Raw genomic sequence first — 22,365 nt, 5'->3', positions numbered from 1 at the left:
CCTTACCCTGCCCGACATTCCAAAATACACTGACTAAAAAGCATGCGGGAGGTATAAGTGAAAATAAGTATCATACATAAGACTGTTAGCAGTTTGATTTTGTACTATTGGGCAATTACTGAGTAGTTCCATTTCCTTATGCCCGGTCAAACCGGTGCGATTTCAGGTGCAATTTGTGAATTGAAATCGCATCTAATGAATGTGAATTTCAGTGTCTTAACATGTGCGATTTGCTACAGCGTGATTTCTAAAGTAGTTCTTGCATTACCTTTTCTTCAGTTTTGTTGCAATTTCACATACATAGAATATAATGGAAATCACACTGCAAATTGCAAGAAATTGCTGAAAATCTTTACAAGTAGCAATAAAGTCTTCAGAAATCAGACCTGAAATTACACACAAATCGCACGATTTTAAATTGCAGTGGTGTGATTAGAAAGTATTCAGACTCTCATTTACTTTTCTCAATTTTGTCATGTTGCAACCTGATACTACAGTTTAAATAATTTTTTTCATTAATCTACACTCAGTACCCCATAATAACAAAATGAAAACAGGATTTTAGAAATGTCTGTGAATTTATTAAAAATAAAAAACTGAAATATCACATTGGCATAAGTATTCAGACCCTTTGCAGCAACACTTGAAATTTAGCTCAGGTGCCTCCCATTTCTCTTGATCATTGCTGAGATGTTTCTACACCTTGATTGGAGTCCACCTGTGGTAAGATGAATTGATTAGATGTGATTTGGAAAGGCACACACCTCTCTATAATGCAGGCCATAGACGGGTCGAAAATCGGCCGATTTTTCAGCCGAAAAAAGAAAAAAAATCAGCCGATTTTCACACCGTTAGTGGGTTAATTGGTCGGCCATTTTTCGGGGTTTTGGCACTTTTTTTATCGGTAAAGTTAGGAAAAAATCAGCCGATTTTCCCGGCAATGATGGGCAAATCGGCCGATTGTTTTACCAATAAAAAATCTGCACATGAGCCGTGACCTGCAAGAAGAAGAAAAAATAAGAAAAAGAAGAATTCCAGTCCGCTATTATATTTTATATGAAAAGTATTGCGGTTGCAACAATGTATCTATTTGTATCCGAATAAAAAACAGCTGTATCCGAAATGGATACATTGTTGCAACCGCAATATGTTTTCATGTCAAATATAATAGCTGTGCTCTCTGCAAGGAACAGAAATAATTAAATGCCGGCCGTAGACGGGACGAAAATCGGCCGATTTTTTTATTTTTTACCATTGGTGGTAACGGCGGCCTATTAAACGACCGATTTTTCGTTTTTTTAAAAATGGCCGGTTTTCGACCCGTCTATGGCCTGCATAAGGAGGGTGGTGCGGCTGCGGATCCGCACGAAAATCCGTGCAGCTGTACCACCCGCACTGAGGAATGCGGACCCGGGGGCTGGTGCCATTAGTTCTAATGGCACGCTGCCCGCACTGGAAGACGCAGCCGTAATGCGAACCGAGGCTCCCATGCGGGCTGTGTATTCAGAAGAAGTGCAGGGACTTCCCTGCATGTCACAGGAGTCCATTCAAATGAATTGGCTCTTGTGCCCGCGCAAAACGAAGCCCGCACGGCTGCATATATGTGAACCGGGGGTAAAAGGCCTCACAGTTTACAATGCATACTGTATCAGAAAAAAAAGCCATGATTCAAAGAAACGGTCTGTAGAGCTCCGGGATAGGACTATTGCAAGGCACAGATCTGGAGAAGGCGATAAATCATTTCTGCTGCGCTGAAGGTTGCCAAGAGCACAGAGGCCTCCATAATTCTGAATTGAAAGAAGTTTGGCACAGCCAGGACTCTTCAATGATCTGGTTGCCCGGCCAAACTGAGCAATCGGGGAAGAAGGACTTCTGTAAGAGAGGTGACCAAGAACCTGATGGTCACTCTGATTGCTCTCCAGAGATCCCATTACTGCAGCCTTCCACTGATCTGGGCTTTATGGCAGAGTGTCTAGACGGAAGCCCCTTCTTCCACACTAAAATTACACTTCATTACTCTGTTAACTAGGATCCTGTTTCTCTCTTGTTTACACACCTAGCCCATTCTGCTAGTGTTGTCTTGTGTATCTACCCACTGGATTTCAGCCATTTGTGTTATGAGAGGATTGCCCTGTGTACCTCCCTTCCCTTGAACAATTCCCTTCCCCTTTAACCCACAGCTGCTTCCCCTCTGGGTGCTGGGATTGCATCACTTCTCAAGCCTGTCTTTTGCTCACCTTCCTTCTTGTATTTCACCAGATCAACAAAATGTTTCCTAATAAGCATAAGTTAGTATACATTTCACCTTTTACATTAAAAATTAAGTTTACTCTCCTGAGATAACAAGACAGGGAAGCAGAAATTCCAGATTTTGTGTAATGCAAGCCACACACAGGTCGAATTCTGTAAGAATTTTCTTTCGAAAATTGGAACGAAGAATTTTCATTCGAATTTCGCACCATTAGTTTCTAATCATTGATGGAAGAATCATGCGAGAAACTTAATCGAAAAAGAAGCATGAGCTGTGGCCTGGAAAGAAAAGAAGATTCCCAGCCACGAAAATTCTTTTCTTTAGCAACTTGAGGTGAAATTGAAGGCTTGGTTGGTCAAATTTCAAAATCACTGGTGGCACCATTGGATTACAAAATGCACAAAATTTCCGATTTTCTAAAGAAGGTGCAGAATTTCATTGCTGGTTTCAGTGTTGAAGATGAATTTCTTTTTTTTATCTCATGCTGTATATATGTGTTGCAACACTGTCTGTCTGACACACCCCTCACACTTGTCATCTGTTGTCTATGCAGATTTAAAAATGTGATCTTTGAAATATCTCCTATGGAAGAAGTTGGTGATTTTGAAGTGAAAGCCAAGTTCATGGGTGTTCAAATGGAAACATATATGTTGCATTATCAGGTAATCTCATTGGAGTTTTGTTAACCCATTATCTGTACTATTTGCTCATGGTCTGCCAAAAAATGAAAGACTGCACATTTCCAATATAGCAGAGAGATGTCTAGGTTATTATAACTCTGAAGTTACGATTCATGTGCTTACTGAAAAATTAAACCAGACTTAATTGCTTTTTTTTCTTTTTTAAATTAAGTCGCAATACTACTATATAACTTTTATAAAGATAAATTATGATTTATAGAAAGGGGAAGGGACACTTTTCATGCCTTTACTATTCATTACTGCATGCCTGTATGTGTGTAGAGGTAAGAAAGATCATTCATTTGATATGGGCTGCCAAAGCACCATAGCAGACCTTTGTAATGCACATGCAACGGTTTTTTTTTTTTTAATTTGCAGCACACCACAGGACCCTAATAACATTTGTGCACTGTAGCACCTAAAATGTAGGTCTTTTATGCATTGGGAATGTGCATTTCAAATTTAAAATGTGTTTTACCGCAAAGCAAAGATGTGAATCTTTGAAAGTGTTTTTTTTTCTCCTCACAAGAATGACCATTGAAGTGTTTGTGTAGGGGTAGTGTGAAAATATATATTATTTTCTTAAAGTGATTTTAAAGATAAGTTTCTCTATTTTATTTTTAAATCAAAAAACTTGTTATACTTACCTGCTCTGTGCAATGCCTTTGCACAGAGTAGCCCCAACCATCCTCTTCTCAGGTCCCCCGCCGACGCTCCTGGTCCCTCTCTCCTGCCAAGTGCCTGCATGACAGCAGTGAGAGCCGAAGGCTTCCAATGCTTTCTCAGGTGTAGGGAAATATCGGCTGAAGCCTATGCTTCTTTCATCTACTTCTGCCCCCAGGCCCACTTAGGCAGTCCACAAACTCTATTTAAAAAGTTTCAGTATGAAGATGCAGCAAGCACTTTGGGGGGGGGGTTGATTGTGAACCCCAGGGGTCCTTGGGTAGTTTGTGTCTCAGGAATTCAGGTTCAGAGAATGCCTCTTTCTACTCACAGGCTAATCCTTTTTTCCTGTGGCACCCCCTTCCCCTATATGGTTTTGCTCACTGGAGAGCCACTATTCCTGGGGCTACTGTCTTGCCCTTCAAAACAGTTTGGGCATCATCTGCTGCCACGTCTTCAACAAGAAGGAGTAGGGAGTCCTTTCTGCGTGAAGGAAAATAGTCTGGTTCTTTCACTGCAGCAGGTATCCTCTGAAAAGAACAGAGTATATCCTGATGACTTTGTGAGACCTGTGCACCTGCAGATAGGTCCCCTTCCTTTGACTGATCATCAGCTTCTTAAGAAAGGTTCTTCAGATGCTTTGTTTTGTTCTGCCCTCAATGTATTGCTTTTAGCTGTACTACAAAGATATCTGTCCCTTGCTCCATGATGTCTGATACTTCTCTAGATCTGAAGGATCGGGGGCTTTCCTTTTTTTTTTTTTTTTCTCCTCCATATCTTTATTTAACAATAAAACAGAGTACAGAGATCATACACAACAATGGTAAAAAGAAAAGTATACAGGGATTTCCGTGTACAACATCATAATTATAATGTCCATAATACAAATAGTAGACTTTGTAAAACACAGCAAATAAAATTATGAGCTTATTTAATCCCCCGGCTCAGCAGAAAAATAAAACATGGCACCTGCCCTGGTCTATAACTGGCTTATGAAGCAAGGACTAAGTGAACCGGGCAACGCATATCCGTAATAAAGGAAAAATGGTTCAAAAATCAACTCGCCAGCCAGCTTGCTCAGCAGAGCTGTACAGACTGAAGAGAGGAAATCCGATACCATATGTGCCATGTTACACGTGGCTCTCTGCACTCATTAACATTTTTAAAAATGGGTGGGGGTAAACTCACCTGAACAGCGTGGGAAAGGATACAATAGCGTGGGAAAGGATAGATGCCGTGCTCTTACTTTCGGGTCCCATAAGACAAGTTGTGTTCTGCTAACATTACAGGGTTTAGATCCAAGTTTAGTAGGGCTGAATAATCAGAGCAGACATTTTTTTCAAACATGTATCTCTTGTGCTCTCTGTTGCAACCAAGTCTTCCATTTCATTGATTTCCCTGATTTTTGCTAGCCATACAACATTCAAGGAGGCATACCATTGTTTCCTTGGGAGCTTTCATAGATCCAGCGCTTGAGGTCAGGGATAGACAAGGCAGTTTCTCAACAGGATCCTCTGAAATGTAACAACAGCACCTGTGCATGCCAGGGAGCATGTATGAGCGCCAGTGGTCCCCTTCTCACCAGTATATGGGGCTATGCTTTCGATTCCATTTCCTGCCTACCCTTGTGGGGGGTGCCTTCTCTTCAGTCAAACCCTTGAGTCACATTGACTTTGTGGAATCTATCCCTTGGATTCTCTGGTCTCACTCTTTTTCACACCCGATGGCTGTTTGTTTTTGCTGCTCAAGTTTTCCCTGGTAAGTGTCACATAGCCAGTTTGGTTGTCTAGCCAGACCTCCTCTTTAATGCATGACTTTGTGTCGTTTTGATTCTAGACAGCTTAGTCCTTCCCATGAAGATTGGCTAGTCTTTCTCACCTGGACCTGGTTTGTCCTAATTACTTCTTGGGACTTTTTCCTTCCAGGGTTTGTCCCCATTTTCTGTTGATCACATCCAGTTGTGTTTTTATTTTCTTTTGTTACTATAGTTGTTCCATCTGTTTTAGTGGGTAGTGGTTGATCAGCTTTTAGATCCATGTTTAGCATTCCTTTCTGTTTGGTGCAACTCTCTGGCAGTGATCTCCAAACTGTGGCCCTTTGCTTGCCTTTATCTGGCCCTTGGGGCACTATTCCACCAACTGAAACCAATGATGGAGCACCATTCCCCCTACTGACACCATCAATGGGGCACTGTTCTTTTTGTTATCAACAATGTGGCACTATTCCTCCTATTAACCACTTGTCCTCCAGAGGATTTACCCCACTTAATGACCAGGCCTCTTTTTGCTACTCGGCGCTGCACTAATTCAACTGATAATTGCGCGGTCATGCAATGCTGCACCCAAACAAAATTTACGTCCTATTTTTCACACAAATAGAGCTTTCTTTCGGTGGTATTTGATCACCTGTGCGCTTTTTATCTTTCACGCTATAAACAAAAAAAGACCAACAATTTTGAAGAAAAACTATATTTTTTACTTTCAGCTATAAAAAATATATAGTAAACTCAAAGTTAGTTATAAATTTAAGCCAAAATGTATTCTTCTACATGTTTTTGGTAAAAAAAAATCCCAATGAGTGTATATTGATTGCTTTGTGTGAAAGTTATAGCGTCTACAAACTATGGTATAGATACTGCAATTTACGCCATTTTTTTGCTATACAGCGCTGCGCTAGTTTAACGGACAATTGTGCGGTCATGCAATCGATACATAAATGAAATTTATGTCCTTTTTTTCACACAAATAGAGCTTTCTTTCGGTGGTATTTGATCGCCTGTGCGGGTTTTTATTTTTTGCGCTATAAAAAAAAAAAAGCTGACAATTTTGAGAAAAAAAAACAATATTCTAGAGTTACTGCAGCCCTGCTCTCTGTCAGTGATTGCCGCTAATCGGCGGGACACAGCCGGTAACTGACACCCGTGGCCGTGATCGGCGGGACAGGTAGGGCGGTGGCGCGCCCCCTACCTGTTTTGCAAACACGTTTTAAACGTGGTTTTGCCCAGCCATGCCGCCCTGCCAACGTATTTCTACAGTGGCTGGGCGGCATGTGGTTAAAGCCAATGATAGGGCACTGTTGCCAGGGCATTTTCTACTCCCACTGGCCACAGTCCAGCACCCCTAAAGGCGGAAAGACAGCAACCTGGCCCTTTGCTTAAAAAGTTTGGAGACCCCTGGTCTTGAGCATCAGGCTGATTCTGTGTCCTTCCTTGGTTGTCTGGCAGGTTACTCTATCGGGTAAGAGGCTTAGCCTAATCAAGTGTCAGATGTTGGTCCTTCAAGCATCTCTTCCCCAGTCCTGTTGGGCTTGTTAGAGGTTGTTCCTCTGTAGCACACCACATTTGGGTGTCCCAGCAGCATCTAAATTGTGTGTCTCTCAATGGGCAAGAAAAGAAGTAGGAATGCAGAGTATCTAGCAGCCAATTGAGGGACACAGGTCCTACCATTCTGTGTTAATGTTCAGGTACTGCTTGCTACCATCTGAGGCATGCTTTTGTAGATGAAGGGTTATCATGAGGTTGGTTTACAATTTGTTGGTTTTCCAATGTTTAATCTTCCTGCGGATAATAGTAGAACCTGACAGCATCTGAATTTCTGTGTTCATCAATCAATTCCAAGAAATAGATTTTAGCAGTTTGCAAAAAGATCATATTAACAAGAGAAGAGAACAGAAATGTAGAACTGAAGGGTTTTTTTTTTTATATATATATAGTTTGCAGAGATTTCCACACCATTCTACCAGTGGGCTCAACTATTGCTAGTTTTGTTACTGACAATGATACCCTGTAACATAGCTCAATGAATGTGCCAGTACGTGTCCAGATCATCCATGTAAAGGTCTGCGTGTGTATCCTAAATTTGTATGAAAACAAGACATGTATTATGTGTTCTCCAATCAACTTTGCAGATTGAATGCAGGCTTTTATACCAAGTGTTCACCTTCCTGATTTTCCCCATTTGCACTTTCAGGACCTTCTCCAGCTGCAGTATGAGGGTGTTGCGGTTATGAAGATGATTGACCGAGCAAAGGTCAATGTAAACCTTCTCATCTTCCTTCTAAACAAGAAGTTCTATGGAAAGTAAAGTCAGAAGAGCCTTCAGAGCTGGTGGCGCTAGTGGAAGAGGCACCACATTGCCTTCCTGTCATCAATAAAGACACAATGGCTGCAAAACTGCGCAAAATGCTTTTGTACACATTAGGAGCTGTATGCCTACACTCTGCCAGGACTGTATTTTACTCTGTGATGCCATCTGTGGTGACTACAGTGTTAATGAAAATTTCTCTTGGAGGTAACTTAGAATAGAAGAGGACTGTTCTAGCAGAGTCGCAATAACTGCATATTTAGATACATATTATAAAATGTATTGTTTAATGTAGTTTACAGTGATTGTTCTAGTATCTTCCAGGATCACTATTTGTTGACTGTTTTTAAACATGGAATTGTATGATCCATATTGAATAGTGCAGGCACTTTTTTGCTTTATGGGCTGTGATGTTCTAGGCACAGATATTTTTATACCTAAGGTATCCATATACAGTAGCCTATTTATACATAATCCTTTTTTTTTCTGTTTAGCCTGTGCTCCCACTGTTCTCAAACGTCTAGTCATTGGCTACTGTTAAACATCAGCTTTTGCTTTTTCTGGTGTAGGCCAAATTGTCATGTAAAATCAGTTGTCAAAACTCTTAGCCAGACGATGGTTTATTTTATTCATGTTCCTTTTCAACACAATGATGATGATTGCACTATTCCTTGTAATGGAATATATCCAGTTCTAAGGATTTCCTTTGGCTACCTGTACCTCATATACTAATTTGTGTTCTATGAAAGTGTTGCCAAACTGGAATGTAACTCCAGGCAATGTTCTTTCTGAAAGCTGAACTGGTGCATGTTTTCATTTTGGTTTACCTTCAATGCATTCCTTACTTTCTTGCCCCCTACCCACAAATGCAAAAAAAAAAATGGAATTTTGTGCAGAGTGGCCACCTTGGAGTAGTAAAACTGCTATAGGGTGGCTGGGAAGTGGTTATTCCTTTTTTTTTTTTTTTTTTAAATACACCACTTAGAATTCTCATTTTACCCTACAATGAAAGGTGCAATTAGGTTGGTTAAACCCCAGTGTGGTTGTATGAGTGCATGTAACTACAAACGTGGTTGTAAGCTCAGCTGGAACAGCGGTTAACTAGGTGGCAAGCCACTGATCTGCGGTGCCTTGAAAAAGTATTTTTACCCCTTGAAATTTTCCACATAATTTTCATCATGACCAAAAACGAAATGTATTTTTCACATAAAATCCCAATAAAATACATTTAAGTTTTTGGCTGTAAAATGACACAAATGTGGAAAATTTCAAGGGGAATGAAGACTTTTTCAAGGCACTGTATGTAAAATGTTTTAGAATACACTGATAATATAAACAAAAGGAAATAATAGAATTTTTCTAATTAAGTGAATGTGACTTTTTCATTATAAACCTTCCCACTTGCATCTTTTGTATTTTACCTGGATCAGATGTGCATTGATTGTGTAGCTTCATGGTGTCATTTGTTGCCACATATGCACACACTATAGTAGAGTTAGTGCCGGTTCACATACAGTTGTGTTCAAAATAATAGCAGTCAGACATCACTAACCTGATCAATCACTGTTTTTGGTAGAAATGATATTTCTACATGGCAAATAATTTACTAGCAGGTGTAGTAGAGTAATAGAAATCCAACAGACCCAACAGTCATGACATGCATGCTGCTGATTCTGTGTAACTGAATCACTAATTGAAAGGGGCATTTTCAAAATAATAGCAGTGTGGAGTTCTATTAGTGAGGTCATTCATTCTTTGAAAAACAGGTGGCAGTTATTGCCCTTATTTAAGGAAGGAAGGCAGCAAATGTACATGCTGGTTACAGTGCATTTCTCTCTGAAATTCTGAGGAAAATGGGTCGTTCCAGACATTTTCCTTGATTAAAAAGTTGATTGGAGAGGGGAAAACATATAAAGAAGTGCAGAAAATGATAGGCTGCTCAGCTAAAATGATCGCAAATGCTTTAAAATGGCAACCAAAACCTGAAAGTCGTGGAAGAAAGCAAAAAACTACCATTCAAATGGATAGAATAGTCAAAATGGCAAGGACTCAGCCAACAATCAGCTCCAGGAAGATCAAAGAAGGTCTAAAGTTACCTGTGAGTACTGTTACAATTAGAAGACGCCTATGTGAAGCCAAGCTATCTGCAAGAAGCCCCTGCAAAGTCCCACTGTTGAAAAAAAAGACGCGCTGAAGAGGCTACAATTTGCCAAAGAGCACATTGACTGGCCTAAAGAGAAATGGCGCAACATTTTGTGGACTAATGAAAGTAAGATTGTTCTTTTTGGGTCTAGTGGCCGGAGACAGTTTGTCAGACGACCCCCAAACACTGAATTCAAGCCACAGTACACTGTGAAGAGAGTGAAGCATGGTGGTGCAAGCATCATGATATGGGGATGTTTCTCATACTACGGTGTTGGGCCTATTTATCGCATACCAGGGATCATGGATCAGTTTGAATACATCAGAATACTTGAAGAGGTCATGCTGCCTTATGCTGAAGAGGAAATGCCCTTGAAATGGGTGTTCCAACAAGACAACGACCCCAAACACACCAGTATACGTGCAACATCTTGGTTCCAGACCAACAAGAGTGACGTTATGGAGTGGTCAGCCCAATCCCCGGATCTTAATCCAATAGAAAACTTGTGGGGTGACATTAAAAATGCAGTTTCTGAGGCAAAACCAAGAAATAGAGAAGAACTGTGGAATGTAGTCCAATCATCCTGGGCTGGAATACCTGTTCACAGGTGCCAGAAGTTGGTTGACTCCATGCAACACAGATGTACAGCAGTTCTCAGAAACAGTGTTTATACAACTAAATATTCATTAAGTGATTCAAAGGAAAGCAAAATCGTCAAACATTTTTCATTTTATATAGTGAATGCTTGAGTTTGTAAAGAAGAACACAAACACTGCTATTTTTTTGAACAGTCTAATATTCACTTTTCTTCAATTTTTTTTAGAGGAACAACACAAATTTGATATTTTTCTTCATGTTTTGATTTGGAATAGAATGTGTAGTGTTCCCAATGCATTTGTGTGTATGGAAATAAAAGCTATTAGAAGGATTTTGAGCTTTATTCACTTTTTTCAACACACTGCTATTATTTTGAACACAACTGTATATATGGATTGCATGTGGTTTGAACCGCATCCAATCCGCATGACATGTGAAAAAACATTGCTTCCTATTGTGCCTGTTCACATATGTCCAATGCGGATTCAGTGCGGTGTGGAAAAGTCCGTTCCGATTTCTGAGCAGTGCCTGCAGGTGCAGATTACAGGCTATTACCTTCTGGGGAACCATTTCTAAGCCACAGATGGGCGAATAGGATAAGATCCTGAGCTAATCCTGTCCTGAACCTGATGTAAACCTGACATGAACCGCTGAACAACTACTGTGTCAATTAGCAGTGAAACCTGAGCTTCAATCCGCTCTACACGTGTGAATCAGCTCTAAATCTTGACATTTTTGTGTCAGAATTTTCTGTTGTGTTCAAACATGAGGCATGCAGCCTGGCACTGCACCAAATAGTGCATGGCCTCTGTCTGTAACCTGAAAACTGAACCATCCTGTGAAGAAACTATATATCCCACAGTCCCTGGGTATCTCAGTCTGGTGCTGTGCAAAGGAGACCTACACAGTAATTAGATCTGACACAGACACAAGCAGGCAAACCAAACAACAGATCACCATGCCGAAGGATGTGTTTTATCACATTAGCACTTCCACATTTGTGATACAACAGGAATAAAAAAAACGAGGGCTCTAACATATGAGCCTGAAAGCATGGGCATGCGGACGCCATCCCTAATTTAATAAAAAAGAAAAAAAAAAAAACTTCTCCTCAGGAATAGGTAGGAATTAGGTTAGGGCCCCTTTAAGAAATCTGACAGAGAAAAACGCAAGAAGAGAATAACCACGTGACCTTAGAAAAAGCGGGAAAAATCATGTGACCTGGAACATTCTGGAATTGTTTGGGGCTCATTATATACAGGGCACTTCGTAACAGAATTCTCACAGTTGGTCAGAGTTGGCCAACAGGTTGCAAGGAGCTATAATATTAAGGAGCCGGTTTGTGCTAATTCTGACCATGAAGACCCTCATGAGGTAAGTTTTGGAGCAAGCCAGGAGCAGCGGAGGAGAAGAATGGCTGTGGCGCTGCCTTGATATGGCAGCCGAAGGGGAAGAGGGGAAGGAGCGGGAAGACACAGAACAGGGGTTGGAGAACTCACCGAAGCGCTGTCAGAGGAAGAGCGGCCGAATAGAGCCTGTCACAGAAGAGCGAGTCTCGGCACGGTTCCAGTGGTTGACCAGCATCATCAGCAGGGCAAGAGGAGTCCGGCTGGGCATCGGAAGAAACGGTGGTCGGAAGAGCAAGCCAGCATGAGAGGAGGAAGAGACAGGTTCCTTCGCTGCCAGGAAGAGTAAGTATTCATGGAAGTCGAGCATCCCTCGGAGCTGAAAGTGAGGCTGCGGCCTCCGAAGTGGTTGCTAGGCAACAACCTCAACTGGAGCTGAGTCAGGAAAGCCCGAAGAGAAACGAGCCTGTGCATGCAATACCGACTTTATCCAGTGGTGGCAACAGAGGTCAGCACAGGGATCCAGAAATCGAAACAGCGACATCTTGTGGAAATGATGAGATTAACAGCTTATTAAAAAATATTAGATTTCATTACAACACTTACTAATAATTTAAACAAAAATGTTAATAGTGATAATTTGTTAAAAATAGTAGTCATGCTAATGTGTGGGTTAATAAGGATAGTAATGTTAATATTAATGATAAATTGTCCAGTAATTTAGGTAGCATGAGTATAGAAAAAAATAATACGGGAATGAATATTAATTCGCCAATACCAGAAACATGTTTAAAAGAAGTTTTGCTATGTGAAATATCCCCGCTAGGATATCATTTATCAACGCAATTAAAAGAAAAAATATGGAAAGGAGAATTTGTGGTTATTCTGTCATTGTTACCCTCAGCAAAAGATTTCACAGGCAAAACTGATAGAAAATCCGACGATGAAGACAGGCGTAGACCAATAGCGAGATCATTTCATAATTGGCTGCAAGCTTTTGCAATATATTCTAGCGTGCTAGGGGAAAAACACCCAGAGCATTGCAGTGGTTTATTCCAACATTTGGAACAAGTTTTAGAGGCCTATAAAAATTTTGGAGGATTAGGATGGTATCATTACGACAAATCTTTCCGGCAAAAACTATCTATATATCCATCACTAAAATGGGGTATGAAGAATGTAGGCTTGTGGCTAAACTTAATATTACCTCAAAAACAGACATTTCAAAAACCACAATCTTCCATCACAGTATTCCCTTATATAAAAGGGATATGGTTACGCATTCAATGAAAGTCAATGTAAGTGGGCAGGGTCATGTAGGTACAAAACACGAATGTTCGCATTGTTCAGGCCCACATTCATTTCTTAAAGGTTTCAAAAGAAACATGGCTTTTCAAGGACAAAAGAGAGAATGTATCAAAAGGCAGCACACCAGTGAATTTGGAAAACATGCGTCAAAGTTGGAAATATATCCAAACAAGGAGACAGTTAAGTTTTTAAACGGATGGTTTTTTGAATGGTTTTTGTTACCAATATTTTCAGGTTATGGATGTAATATTGTTGATAATTTAAAGTCGGTAGATCAATTTCACATTGTTAGAAAAAAATTAGAAACAGAAATAAAAGAAGGACGCCTGGCTGGTCCTTTTAACCTCTTCACACTGGCCGAACGCAAATGTGCGGCCTCCCGGCGTCTGGGCCTAGACGCCGAGCGGTCGCACATTTGCATTCTATTAAAAAAGGACATATGTGACGAGAGCGCACACCCTGCCGTGCTCCCAGCACACATGTCCGATACTCACGGAAAGGTCCCGATCTCCTCTTTCGATTGGGACCTTTCCCGATCATGTGACCGCCGCATCACAGCGGTCACATGACCCTGAACCCCGCCTCCCGGCTTCTGAAACTCTTAAAAGGGCCGGGAGGCGCCGGCGCAAAGGGGTTAAGGAACCACCTTTTCATAATTTTAGGATATCGCCACTGGGTAATATTCCTAAATAAGAACCGAATACGTATCGGCTTATTCACCACCTATCATTCCCAAAAGGCTTTTCTTTAAACGACAAAATAGATGAAGGATCAGCATCAGTATCATGTTGCACGTTTGAAGGAGCCATTCATAAAATAAGAAAGTTTGGAAAAGGAGCATTGCTAGCCAAGGCAGATATAAAGGCAGCATTTAGGCTATTACCTATTAACCCAGAAGCATTTAACTCATTGGGTATCCATTATGAAGGTCAACTTTACTACGATAGATGTTTACCAATGGGTTGTTCACTGTCTTGTGCGTATTTCGAAACATTTTCAAAATTCTTACAATGGGCTATTGAAAAAGAATCAGGCCAGAATGGGAGAACTCATTATCTGGATGATTTTTTGTTTATAGGCCCAGCATTTTCGACAATATGTGTAGACATGCTGCAAATGTTCAGTAAGGTAACGCAGCATTTCGGTATACCATTAGCAAATGAAAACGATTTATCCAACCACAAAATTGGAATTTTTAGGAATACTGATAGACACAGAAAAATGTGAATTTCGACTGCCAAGAGGAAAAAATTGACAACAATAAGAGGGTAAAAAAAAGTATTATTAATAGAATTACAGTCATTATTAGGCCTACTGGCATTTGCATCCAGAATAATGCCAGTGGGAAAAATATTTTCGTGTACGCTTTATTTAGCGATTTCGGGTTTAAATCTCCTTTCTCACATGTAAGATTAACCTGTGAATTAAAGGAGGATTTAGTAGTGTGGTTAAAATTTTTTGAGGAATATAAAGGTTGTTCGTTTTTTCAGGATGAATTTATCTTTGCAACGGATTTTGAATTGTTCACTGATTCAGCTGGCTCATTTGGTTTTGCGGAAATATGGAAATCACATTGGAGTTGTGGTAAATGGCCATCAAAATGGATTCGAATGAATGCAACAAAGAACATACCGTATTTTCCGGCATATAAGACGACTTTTTACCCCATGGAAATCTTCTACAAAGTTGGGGGTCGTCTTATATGCCGGGTGTTGTGTTGAATCCATACCGGTACTTCCGAGCTGACGCTTCTGCGCATGTCTTCGGTAGCAGTAGACGATCGCCGATCACCATTCATAGCAGAACTGCATGAAACTTCAACAAGGTCGGATGCAGCAGTTGAGTGCTCGATTGAGCTGGACTGAAACTGTGACATGCAGAAAAGGGATACACATCGGCTAGCAGCAAGATGAGTATGCCCATGAAGATGTGTATCCCTGACGCTTCTGCGCATGTCACAGTTTCAGTCACAATCAATCGAGCACTCAACTGCTGCATCCGACCTTGTTGAATTGACCCCTTCATGGCAATATCTTAATGAAATACGGTAATTAGCTAAGCATTATAATCATAATAATAATGTCTTCACTGTGGCAGTTCTGTGCAAACTACGGTACCGCTCGGATCATCTTGGAGACAGGGAGGGCTGGGCAGGGAGAGCTGACCCACCCAATCCAAGCAGGCTTTGTATGCAGTGTGCACAAAAAATACATCGCTTGCCGTGATTTGTTGGTTGTTGTATACTGGGTTGGATTGGCGATTCTGAGGGAAGGCAGGGGGAAGCAGGAGCATCTGCACTTCAACCAATTCGAATGTTGGAACAGCGCATCTCTAATGAAGTTTGGTGTGCATCTTATATGTGGTGAAAAAACAGAGTCTATCTGGTGAGCAGATACATGTGGTGGTGAATACAGTACAGCACCAGTATCTGTACCGGTTCATACAGTACAGCACCAGTATCTGTACCGGTTCATACAGTACAGCACCAGTATCTGTACCGGTTCATACAGTACAGCACCAGTATCTGTACCGGTTCATACAGTACAGCACCAGTATCTGTACCGGTTCATACAGTACAGCACCAGTATCTGTACCGGTTCATACAGTACAGCACCAGTATCTGTACCGGTTCATACAGTACAGCACCAGTATCTGTACCGGTTCATACAGTACAGCACCAGTACATACAGTACAGTATACAAATGGATAACAGTCAAGACCCCATCATGGCTCCACCAGCAAGAAGAAAGAAATATGAAGCCAGTTTCAAACTTAAAGTTGTAAACTTTGCCATGGAACAGAATAACTGTGCTGCTGCAAGACAATATGGAGTAACAGAAAAGATGGTTCGGGACTGGAAAGCAAATGAAAAAGCATTAAAGTGTATGCCAAGGGGTAAGTGTGCATTAAGAAGAGGCACCCCACATTGGCCAGAACTCGAAAAACATGTAGCAGACATGGTGAATAAGCATCGCCAAAACGGTTATATAGTGACCCGAAATAAAATACGTTTGTTTGCACTTCAGTGGGCCAAATCTAACCCAGATCACAGCAACAGATTTAAGGCCACTGTATCCTGGTGTACTAGATTCTTGGAAAGGCATAATATGACACTTAGGCAAAAGATGAAAATTGCACAAGAATTACCTGCAGATCTTGATGCCAAAGTAAATAGTTTCCATCGATACGTAATACAACAGCGCAATAAACATGGCTATGCGTTAAGTAGTATCGGAAATATGGATGAAACTCCAATGAATTTTGATATGGTTGGAAATAAAGCTGTCCATCCAAAAGGTGAAAAAACAATTTTAATTAAAAACAACAGGACATGAGAAGTCCAGTTTTACAGTGGTACTAGCATGCACAGCTGATGGTGCCAAACTGAGACCAACGATTATTTTTAAAAGAAAAACAATGCCGAAACTCAAGTTCCCTGTTGGTTGTTTTGTACACGTGAATGAAAAAGGCTGGATGGATGAAGAAGGGGTAAAGCTATGGCTTGATAATGTATGGAGCAGGCGACCAGGTGGACTTATTCAAAAACGTAGTCTACTGGTGTGGGATATGTTCAGGGCTCATTTAACTCCCAGCACCAAGCAAAGGCTTGCAAGAATAAACACAGATGCGGCAGTTATTCCTGCAGGATTGACATCGTTGGTACAGCCACTGGATGTGTGCCTAAACAAGCCATTTAAAGATCGCATTTGAGAACAGTGGAATGAGTGGATGGTTAGCGGCGGAAAGTCATTCACAAAAGGAGGAAACATGCGGGCTCCACAGCTGGATGTTTTGTGCAAGTTTGTCATAAAAGCCTGGAATGATATTGATGCAGAAACAGTAATCAAGTCTTTCAAGAAGTGTGGCATATCAAATTCATTAGATGGTATGGAGGATGACTACTTGTGGCAAGATGAAGAGGAAGCCGAAGCTGAGACCACACCATCTGATACGGAATTAGATCCATACGATGACTGCCTTACAAATGTATCACAAGATGTCATTGATGTACTTATGATATCAGATGACAAACAGGAGGATTTTGAAGGCTTTTAAAGGGAAACTGTCACACCAGCAAAACCTTGCAGTTATGATGGGCGTTGCTGACTCGCCAGGAACTTGCTCTCTCTCTATTGTTTGTTATCTTCCTCCTATCATCATCAGTTCCAGTTTGGTTGACTGCTTAGAAAATAAACAGCATGGCAGCTCCCATGGGTTTATTGTCTTATCCTTCCTTTCAGCTTTAGAGTGAATTAGGAAAAGTTTAATCCACTTGCACTGTTTTATGTTTACATGTTTGATGACAAACAGCCTTTGTTTATAAGTGACAGTTTTCCTGCTAGGTATCTGCATGTCATAAGCATTTGAATTAAAATGACCATATTGAAATCAAATCTGATGTTTTTTAATTTTTATTTGGTGTGCGTTGGAAGAGGGGTAGTCTTCCATGGCGAGTATAGCCCAAACCCTATATTTTAACAGGAAAAGTAGGAGGTCTTCTTATACGCCCAGTCGTCTTATACGCCGGAAAATACAGTAGTTTTGCTAGAACTATTTCCTCTAATAGTAGCGTTGGAATTATGGGGAGAGCACTTTTCCAACAAAAGGCTGTTAGTACAGACAGATAATAAAGGGGTTATGTATGCAGTATATTGTTTATCATCTAGGTCAATTTTGGTGGTAAAATTGCTTAGATATTTAGTTTTGAAATGTTTAAAACTTAATATTTGGATTAAAGCAAGATATGTCCCAGGTAAAGAAAATCAAATAGCTGACGCCTTATCTCGATTCCAGATATCAAGATTCAGACAATTATTTCCAACAGCAGATTTAAAAGGGTTTCGAGTGCCCAGATCACCTGTGCAACCGTATTTAAACGTACTGATAAAGGCCATAAAAAATTCGGTATCCAACAGCACATGGGTTGAATATTCATCTTCATGGAATAAATGGAAGCAGTTTTCCAGAGAATTGGGTTATCAGTTCAATTGCCCATCTGAGAATACAATTCTTTCTTTTTTGTGCTCATTCATGCACATGAATTTTGCTTATAGCCATATAGTTAAAATTCTAGCAGGAGTTTCCTTTTTCCTCAAGTAATTTTCCAGCATGTACATCATTCTTTTCGGTGAAACAAGCGCTCAATGGATATAAAAAACAGCATTATTCTCCAGACACAAGACATCCCATATCTATCGAATTATTAAAAAAAATATGTAGGATTACCAAAGAAATTTGTTTTTCAGACTCCAAATCTATACTGTTTAACGTGGCATTTATTCTAGCATTTTTTGGAGCATTACGCATATCAGAACTATTGCCCCCAAATAAAAAAAGAAATGTCTGGTCTACTACTACAAAATGTGACGGTTTTGGAAAATGGAATTAGTTTGTTTATTCCATTTTCAAAAACAGATCAGGCTGGAAGAGGAAAATGGATCAATCTTTATACTTACTGTATAATAATAATAATACTTGGGGAGACATGGATATTTGCCCTTTTGTCATGGTAAAAAAGTATTTGAATATTAGACCGGTCAGCCTGGGTCTTTTTCTGGTGCATGCTGATGCATCAGCTGTAAGTAAGTCTCAATTTAATGCCATTTTAAACAGCTTCCCGCCCTGCCACTGTATATATACGTGTGCAGGGCGGCACTCAGGCGCAAAACCACGTTTTAAAACGGGTTCCGCGCTCCCGATGTTTTCACCAGCAGGGGGCGCGTGCGCTCCCGCCGACCCGCGGGTGACACCATTCGATCCCGGAGGGATCAATCATTAGATTTCAGCCAGTGATGTCTGGCTGAAATCAGATGATTGGTCCCTGTCCTATCCTGTCCTTTGTTGAAGTTTACACAGGACAGGATATGATGTCATTCTTCTCTGCCTGGACACATTCCGTTCCAGACAGAGAAGAAGACACAGTAAAAATGAGTAAAACAGCACATACCCACAGTTAGAACACACCTAGGACACATTCAACCCCCTGATCGCCCCGCCCCCCCCCCCCCCCCAGTTAACCCCTTCACTGCCCTGTCACCAGTGTCACTGATCAGTGAATCGATTTTTACTCATCACTGTATCAGTGTCGCTGGCGACTTCCGATAGTGTTAGCGTCCCTCCCAGATAGCGCCAGATTGCCCGCCAGTACACCAGTAATCCCGTTTAACCCCTTGATCGCCCCCCCCAGTTAACCCCTTCACTGCCCTGTCACCAGTGTCATTGATTACAGTGAACAGATTTTTACTGATCACTGTATTAGTGTCACTGGTGACTTCCGATAGTGTTAGCGCCCCTCCCATATAGCGCCAGTTTGCCCGCTAATGCACGGGATTTTTTTTTACCAAAAACATGTAGCAGAATACATTTTGGCTTAAATTTATGACTAACTTTGAGTTTACGATATATTTTTTATAGCTGAAAGTAGAAAATATTGTTTTTTTTTCAAAATTTTTGTGATTTTTTTGTTTATAGCGCAAAAAATAAAAAGCGCACAGATGATAAAATACCATCAAAAGAAAGCTCTATTTGTGTGAAAAAAAGGACGTAAATTTCGTTTGGGTACAGCATTGCATGACCGCACAATTATTTGAATTAGTGCAGCGCCAAAACAGCAAAAAAAGGCCTGGTCATTAAGGGGGGTAAATCCTCAGGCGCTCAAGTGGTTAAAGAAGGCATTAACAAACTAGGTCTTATACAATTTAAATTCACATCTCATTCGTTTAGAATAGGCGCAGCTACGCAAACTGCAAAAATGGGCTTGGATGATGAAATAATAAAAAAATTAGGTAGATAGGAGTCACAACGTTTCCAATTATATGTTAGACCTAACCTGTCTGTTTATTTCTTCAGGTGATAGAAGATATATATGGATACTGGGACATTCATTTGTCTACTGGGCTTTGAAAAGAGCGGCTCAGCGTTCATATTCAGCTAATTTAACAACGGATCCTGCAAAATCTCTAATTTTATGGAAAGGAATACGTGGTCTTAAATGGTTTAACTTGTTTTTTCATCTTTCTAAGTTGTTTGAAGTTTGGCCTGCACCTCAGATATTAATCATACACCTTGGGGGAAATGCCATAGACAATGAGAAAACTCTAGAACTAATGTTCATGACGTAACGGGACTTACACCGTTGCCACTTACCATCCCCGAATACTACCATTATCTTTTCAGAAGTAGTCCCTAGACTTGTATGGTTAGTTAATCCTCAATTAAAAAAGACGACTAAACAAGTCTATGGAAAAATTCATGCCTCTGATAGGTGGAATTTCATACCATCACACGGATCTAGAAGGAGGAGTTAGTGGCATTTATCGTTCAGACGGTGTGCATCTATCAAACGTAGGTATAGATATCTTTCATTTAGCATTACAAAATAGTATAGAATTGGCCTGCGGCTCTTGGGTAGGCCGGACGTTGTAAATAGTTTGGCTGGTGGGGTCTTATTGATAGAATTATTTCAGATAGCTCGAGTCCTAAAAGACTGAGCAAGTTTATTCCTGGTTGATAATTAAAATGTAAAAGTTTTGAATAAACGATATTGCAAATTTAATTTATGTTGTGTGTAATTACCAATAAAAGTGCCGCAGCCAAAATTTTATGCCAAAAGAAGAAATATTGTGTATGTGTCATTATTTAAATAAGTGTAGTTATTTCGGGGATGAGGAATAACGTGCAGCCTGCATTTCCATGCACAGGACCCTGTGTGACCCAAAACAAGTAGTTGCCTGTCCTAAGGGACAAGTTAGGTGTATGAATACATAGACACAGGAGAACTGATCAGCCTATCATTACAAGCAGGGGCGGACTGACCATTTGGAAACTTGGGCACTGCCCGAGGGCCCGGGGTCAGTAGGGGGGCCCCATGAGATGCCCGTGGTACCTTTTTCATAGGCTTTTTTGAGTTTGGGCAAAGACACAGGGGCCCCATGATCCCCTATTGCCCGGGGACCCCATGAGTTGTCAGTCCGCCCCTGATTACAAGGTGAGATAAACAGAAAACACAAGGTGTAGAATTACACGAATAACTATTTGAAAGCGTACAACATATTTAACAAAGAATAAAGTATGTTTAGGTATGTAGTTGCACGTGTACCTGGCTACAGCAAGTGTCATGGCCCTCTATGCTTCAATGTCAGGCCAATCTGACAATTCCGGTAACTGTTGAAACTTGCCTGCTCTCTGCTGCCTGGAGGATGATGAAGACGAGGTGTTACTCTTAAAAACTAATTTCTCATAATCCTTTCGTGACTCCTTGCAAGTGGAAAACTAGCAGGAACAGTCTTGGCTCCCCATCTGATGCGGAGGCATCTATCCTGGCTCCAGAAATCCCTATGCATGGCCCTTTTCACAGCAGCTCCAGCCTGATCACCTGAAGCTCTGACACCTGTGACTGGTCCTGCTCGGATATATTCCTGCCATCCTATTTTACACTTGTGAGCGCATATAAATGTGTTGACCACTTGCCCTCCTGAGGATTTACCTCCCTTCCTGACCAGGCTTTTTTTTGCTATTCGGCGCTGCACTATTTCAACTGATAATTGGGTGCAGCATTGCATGACCGCATGAACAAAATTTATGTACTTTTTCACACAAATAGAGCTTTCTTTCGGTGGTATTTGATCACCTGTGTGCTTTTTTATATCATGTGTGAGACTTTTTGGGAGCCTAGCCACATACAGGAGCCTGAAATCCAATGACCACTTTGAAAGCCTGAAGGTGCGTAACTTCCTCATTTCACCTCCTAACTACCTAGCACAGTTTTGGAGGCCCTGACATGCCAGGACAGCACCAACCCCCCCAAAATGACCCCTTTTTGGAAACTAGACACCTCAAGGAATTTGAAAGAGGCATGGTGAGTATTTTTCAGATCTCATTTTTTCCTCACAAGGTTTTGAAATATAAAAAAAAAAAAGTTTCTAAAAACGCGTGGCAACAAACAAGATCTGCAAAGCACTCACCATGCCTCTTGTAAATTCCTTGAGGTGTCTACTTTCCAAAAAGGGATCATTTGGGGGGGTTGGTGCTATCTTGGCATTTCAGGGTCTCCGAAACTGTGATAGGTAGTCAGGAAGTGTAATGAGGAAATAAAGCCCTTTAAAAGCCTGAAGGAGCATATTGGATTTTGGGGTCCTGTACTTGGCTAGACTGCCAAGACGTCTCTCACATATGGTATCCCCATACACGGGAGCAAATAGTTTGGGGTGTCTACTTTCCAAAAAGGGGTCGTTTTGGGGGTGGGGGCATTTTATGCCCAGCATTAGAAGTTTATGCCACACATCATTCACTCTTC

General features: G+C 40.9%; 2 long non-coding RNA genes across 21 annotated transcripts in view; one reads left to right on the top strand and one right to left on the bottom strand.

The window, feature by feature from the left end:
• Positions 1-559: 559 nt before the first annotated feature.
• LOC149442481 (uncharacterized) overlaps positions 560-22,365 on the bottom strand; it is an 876,277-nt gene continuing 854,471 nt past the window's right edge. For all 20 annotated transcript variants that reach the window (XR_016307175.1, XR_016307176.1, XR_016307168.1 and 17 more), the window contains one exon: positions 560-718. This is a non-coding gene — a long non-coding RNA (uncharacterized LOC149442481). The remainder of the gene's footprint in view (positions 719-22,365) is intronic.
• Positions 2,812-10,747, top strand: LOC149442488 (uncharacterized). The gene is made up of 2 exons (XR_016307187.1): positions 2,812-2,913; positions 7,563-10,747. It is a non-coding gene; the product is annotated as an uncharacterized LOC149442488 (long non-coding RNA).

The sequence above is a fragment of the Staurois parvus genome, unplaced genomic scaffold, assembly GCF_062004578.1.
Source record: "Staurois parvus isolate SC_StPar_1 unplaced genomic scaffold, SC_StPar_1.0 ptg000885l, whole genome shotgun sequence".
Lineage (NCBI taxonomy): Eukaryota > Metazoa > Chordata > Amphibia > Anura > Ranidae > Staurois > Staurois parvus.
Note: the sequence above shows the minus strand (reverse complement) of the source record. Positions and strands in the feature narration are given on the sequence as shown.